The sequence below is a fragment of the Phoenix dactylifera genome, chromosome 2 (genome assembly GCF_051530095.1).
Source record: "Phoenix dactylifera cultivar Ajwa chromosome 2, Ajwa_hap1_PhDact_Kaust_v1.1, whole genome shotgun sequence".
NCBI classification, from domain to species: Eukaryota; Viridiplantae; Streptophyta; class Magnoliopsida; order Arecales; family Arecaceae; genus Phoenix; species Phoenix dactylifera.
In genome coordinates this window covers 44,672,278-44,678,314 of record NC_143191.1, presented here as the reverse complement: position 1 = coordinate 44,678,314, position 6,037 = coordinate 44,672,278, and the positions used below count along the sequence as shown (strand labels likewise).

Genomic DNA, 6,037 nt, shown 5'->3' with positions numbered 1-6,037 from the left:
ATGGGGCCTTCCGTGGGTCGGGGGCCTTAGGCGACCGCCTCAGTCGCCTAAGGCCCGAGCCGCCCCTGGCTGCCGGCCAGATCTGCTCTGAGAGGAGTCCTCTCCAGCTCTCCTCGCCGTCCTCGGCTCCTCCGACCTCCGGGCTCCGCCGCTCCGGCCTCCTCGGCAGCTCGGCTCACTCCAAACTCCAAAGTCTACCGTCCTCGTCCTCCCGCCGTTGGACCGTGAGCTGTGAGCATCCCACTGAATGTTCTGAACTCTGAATCTCTGATCCCAGCCTCCCGGCTCCAACAGGCCACAGTCCACTCTCCCAGGCAGTGGTGACCGGTGAGACATTTCTATTGATTTTTATTTAGTCGAGTACTCAGTAACTCAAGTTAGATGATTGTCCTCTGTTAGCTTCTAAGCTAGTTTACTAATTAATCTTTTGATCCAATTAATTTTTATTTAGTCAAATTAGAGACACTAAAATTGATTTTTTTTTGGATCCAATTGTAGGTTGATTGTGACTTCGGCAGTTTGGCATCTTCTCGCCGTCAAATTCGGCACTATTCGGTCTCTTCTCGACATAATTAAGTTCGGCACTACTTGTCGGGATCCGAGTTTGTTTTTCTTGACACAATCAAGTTTTAACATTTTTAACTTTTTTATATTTTGATTTATTTGTGGTGTTTTTTTAATTGCTTAGTTTAATAATATTATTTATAGATTAAAATGTCTAATAGAAAATATGACTGTGGGTATGAAAAACTCAAAAAAAAAAAGAAAAATTGATAAACTCATTCAATCTCAAAAAGGAGCTCTAGATAGATTTATTGTTACAAACAAACAAAACACCACATCAAATTCAACTCAGGAATTAGCAACAGAACAGGCACCCGAAATAGAGTTAAAAAATGAGATTGCTAGTGAAACAATATCTACTGAAGAGCACAATGAAGAATCAGATGGAGATAGGATAAATAAGGAAAAAGATTGTGAAACTAGTTCTATTTCTATAAATTTTTATGATCCTGGTCAATGAAAAAATATTGATACAAAATTTAGAGATCTAATGGTGGAAAGAGGTCCAATTAGAGATTATGATTTTCATTTTCCTAAGGATGAAAATAATAGACACTTCTCTACGATATATTATATTCGTAAGTTACCTAATAGTGAAAAATATGATAGAAGATGGTTAGTGTATTCGAAAGATTTGGATAGAGTATATTGTTTTTGTTGTAAATTATTTAATTCAAAGCCTAGCACGAGTCAATTAGTCAATGAAGGAAGTAGGGATTGGAAAAATCTAGGTATCAAGCTTAAAAGTCATGAAACAACTAATGAACATATCATTAGCATGAATAGGTGGATTGATTTAGAAATGAGATTGCTAAAAAATAAGACAATTGATAAAAGTCTCCAAGAACAAATAAACCAAGATAAGGATCATTGGAAAAAAGTTCTATTGAGAATTATTGCCATCGTAAAAAATCTTGCTAAAAATAATTTTGCATTTCGAGGAAAGAATGAAAAGATCTATCAAAGCAATAACGGAAATTTTCTAAGTTTTATTGAAACGATTGCAGAATTTGATCCAGTTATGCAAGAACATGTTCGACGCATTCAACATGGTGAAATTCACAATCATTATTTAGGTCATAATATTCAAAATGAATTGATTCAAATATTAGCATCTGAAATTAAAGCTATAATAATTAAAAAGATTAAAGAAGCAAAATATTTTTCTGTAATACTTGATTGCACTCCTGATGCAAGCCATCAGGAACAAATGACCCTAGTTTTAAGATGTGTAGATACTTCAACAAGTCCAGTAAAAGTAGAAGAATATTTTTTAGAAATTTTAGAAGTAGATGGTACCTCTGGAAAGGGCCTTTTTAATGAACTTATAAATATAATAGAAAAACATAAACTTGAGGTTAATGATATAAGAGGACAAGGGTATGATAACGGATCTAATATGAAAGAAAAACATCAAGGTGTACAAAGGAGATTATTAGATATAAATCCTAGAGCATTTTACACACCATGTGGATGTCATAACTTGAATTTAGTATTATGTGATATTGCTAACTCATGTCCTAAGGCTATATCTTTTTTTGGAGTGATACAACGAATTTATACCTTATTTTCTTCTTCTACAAAACGATGAAAAATTTTACAAAATAATATATCCACATTGACTCTTAAACCATTGTCACAAACACGTTGGAAAAGTCGTATTGAAAGTGTTAAAGCAATTAAAAACCAAGCTCCTAAAATAAGAGATGCTTTAGTTCAATTAGCGGAAACTAGTGAAGATCCTAAAACAAAGAGTGAAGCCGCATGTTTAGCTACATATGAGATTGAAAATTTTGAATTCTTATTGGGCATGAATATTTGGCACGATATATTGTTTGCTGTTAACACAGTTAGTAAGATTTTACAATCTGAAGACATGCATATTGATGTTGCTATATATCAATTAAAAGGTCTTCTTTCTTATTTGAAAAGTTATAGGGAAAATGGATTCATGAATGCTTTGAATTCATCTAAAGAAATTGCAAATGAAATGGAAATAGAACCTATATTTCGTGAGAAACGTGTGATCCGTAGAAAAAAATATTTTGATGAAAATAATGATGATGAGACTACAAGATCAGCTGAAGAATCTTTTAGAATTGATTACTTTTGATATATAGTAGATCAAGCTATTTCTTCAATTCAAAAGAGGTTTGAACAATTTACCATATATGAAAATATTTTTGGTTTTTTGTTTAATTTTAGAAAGTTAAAATCTTTGAATGAAGATGATTTGAAAAAGTGTTGTCTTAATCTTGAAAACTTTTTAAAGCATGGTGAATATTCTGATATTGATGGTATTGATCTGTTTTTAGAGTTAAAAATTTTAAAAGAACTTTTACAAACAGAAACTAGTACCCCTATTGATATTTTAAGTTTTATAAAAAAAACAGATTCTTTTCCAAATGCATGCATTGCATATAGGATATTATTAACAATACCTGTAACAGTTGCTTCTGCTGAAAGAAGTTTTTCAAAATTAAAGTTGATAAAATCTTATTTGCGATCAACTATGTCACAAGAAAGATTAAATGGATTAGCTATATTATCGATTGAAAATAGTATTTTAATGGATCTTGAGTATAAAAATTTAATTAGTAATTTTGCTTCTCAAAAAGCTAGACGAATTATTTTTAAATAAAATTTTAAAAAAATTTATACTTATTAAATTTTTTATTATTTAAATAATAAAAAAAAAGGCCTCTTCTAATGAGTTCGCCTTAGGCCCCCAAATATATTGGGCCGCCCCTGAAAGTAGGGTGAAGGTTCTGTACTTATTTAATAGCACGAATATGGAAGAGTTGGATAGGATCGTGCGCATTATATGCTTAGGAACATGAGGATCAGCTAAAATGACGGCAAAAGACGAAATTCGGGCATTAAATTATAGTAAGGCCTATCGATTTATCATGAGATGCCACACGAGACAGGCCAACTTATGACTAAAGGAAGTAGGTCGAATCAGGCCGAGTTTTATAAAGGTTACGAGTATGGCCCTCGTAAATATGGCGCATGAAGGGACTAAGTATTGACTTAAATGCTGATCATTGCCTTATACGGGGAAATCAGCCTAATACATATTAGGGTTTAGAAGCATGATGAGAGAGGTGGAAACAGTTATTGAAAGATTGGGATGTGAGATGTGGTTGCAGCAACTGTCAGATAAGAAAGTGGATATGTGATGGTAATTGGGAAGATAGATGTCAATGCTTGAATGAGAACTAAATATTTTGTTGAAATTCTGAGAAAAGGCCTTCCTCCAACTAAATCGATAATCAGTATTTTTATCGTTTTAAATTTGTCTTTCAATTATTTTTAACCTTTAGTTCCTAATTCGTAGTTCTAGCCGCCATTAGCTGCTCCTTTCTTTAAGAAGGCGGCACCCAGGAGTAAAAGTCCTTCAAAATTAAGATAGTAGGATCCATTACCATCTATTCCTTTTTGGCTTGGATATTGGTGGCACACTCATGCATCTGTATCCAGGCCCAGCCATCAACTTGTGCCTTTTTCTATCCCATCCCGAGGGAGAAAAGGAGGGCCAACAAAGTTCTTAGCCTACATGAGATCTTCCTAGGCACATCCTGGGTTATGCGGCACAAGATAACTTGCCCTAGGGCTTGTCTAATTAGAGGTTGAGATCATGGCTTAGTAACTAGGATAATGCTTTCCTCTGCAAATATGCTTGAACAAAATGATGGATTTAACATCATTATTCCTGAAGAGGAAACTAAGAACAGATGTTAGTGTGAACTGAATTGGAGTTCACCCGCATTGAACTTATCTAGGTTCGAGTCTCCTTAATTAACTAGTTATTGGTTGCTATTCTCAATTGAGATCGAAAACCTGGAAATTTCAAAATATTGCTTTGATGAACAATCTTTATGGCAATTATTTGTCACTATACGATTTTCTTACCGAAGCACGAAATGATCCAACTAAGGGTCTGTTTAGGAAATCCAACAAATTTGGACTGATTTTTTATAGCAATCAGGCCTGTTGGCCTGTCCAACCTATTTTCTTTTAAAGGTCCATTATAGTTTGATAGAGCCTGTTGGACTGCAAGGTAGAAAAAGATCTTTATAGGTCGATTTTTTTCATCCCACTAAATTTGGGCCGGAGAGGAATTGGTTGATATCAGTCTTACTTAAATAAACTATATAATCTCTATATCCTATGAAAAATCCAACCCAATTGTGCTAGATTTTTCAAACAAACCAAAACATCTTTCAACATCACCTTGTGCTATTATTTCTTTTTCTTGAGAAGAAATTTTTTTTTGACCCGCATAAACTCCCATTGATCCAAGAGGATTAATAAATCTGATACTTTTTGTGGATTAGATCCATGCACCATAAACACATGACCAGCAATACAGCATCGGTGAACAATGTCCAGTTCGTTCTGAATCGAAAAAAAAAAATCCATCTTCAATCATGTCCTCCTTTCTTCAGCAAGCAGCGTGCATTTTATCCAACGTAGGACGCTTGATTTCAAGATCTCTACACCGAGAGCGACAGGGCAAAGATCCTGAAGGGTGCAATTATTCCTGGTAGTCTGTGTTTGGTAGGTATAGGGATGTTGGTGCCATTTCTGATATGACGTGCATAATGATGGAAGAAGTTTGGTACCAACTTAGCTTGGGCGTGCCACCAAATTGAAAAGGATTTCTATGTATAATAATAATAATAAAAATAAAAGGAGAGTGAAGATTGTCTTCTTGCATTACCATTTGTTAGGGCTTCATCAAACTTGATGCACCTGTTTCTTAAATGTTTAAGCAAGAAATTATTTCATTTCCGCGATGGTGCAAAGCCACAAGCTTGTAATTGAACTTCTTCAAACTAGTAATTCATATGATAATCTATAGAGTGAGCTAGTCTCAAGCACTTAGAGCGATCGCTGCGCGGAACATTGCCGCTCAATGCCTCAACCAACCACCATAACAGCGGTCATAATTTTGATTCTTTATTCAAATATATTGTAGCTTATATCTAAATTTCTATTCCCATTCACTTGTCCAATATGGAAGTAGGTGATTGCCAAGTAGTGCCAATATCCCTCATGACTAGAGATGCAACTGGGGCGGGCCGAGCCGAGTAATTTAAGAGAGCCTTAATATTCGAGTTTAAACTCGACTCAACTAAGAAAAAAAACTATCTCAACTCGATTTGACTCAAACATCAACCGAACGATCGATTTGAACCTAGATCGTGATTAAAAAATAATTAAAATAAAATATAACAAAATATTATATTTTAAAATTATTAAATTAATAATATCTATATATAATAAATAGAAATAATTTGATTCCAAACATTGTTGAGGCTTCCTTAGCGGAAAAAAAAAAAACCATTGTTGAGGCTTCTCCTTATGGAAAATTTATATTGCAAGTCTACGTAAAGTTCCTCTTGGGTTTACAGCTTGCGTTGCTCGCACGATTATAATATTTTTATTTCCAAAAAAAATATTCAAA

At 34.2% G+C, this 6,037-nt stretch overlaps 1 pseudogene; it reads left to right on the top strand.

Moving 5' to 3' along the window:
• The first annotated feature begins 1,533 nt into the window (after positions 1-1,533).
• On the top strand, positions 1,534-2,677 carry LOC149768354 (uncharacterized; annotated as a pseudogene).
• Positions 2,678-6,037: the final 3,360 nt, after the last annotated feature.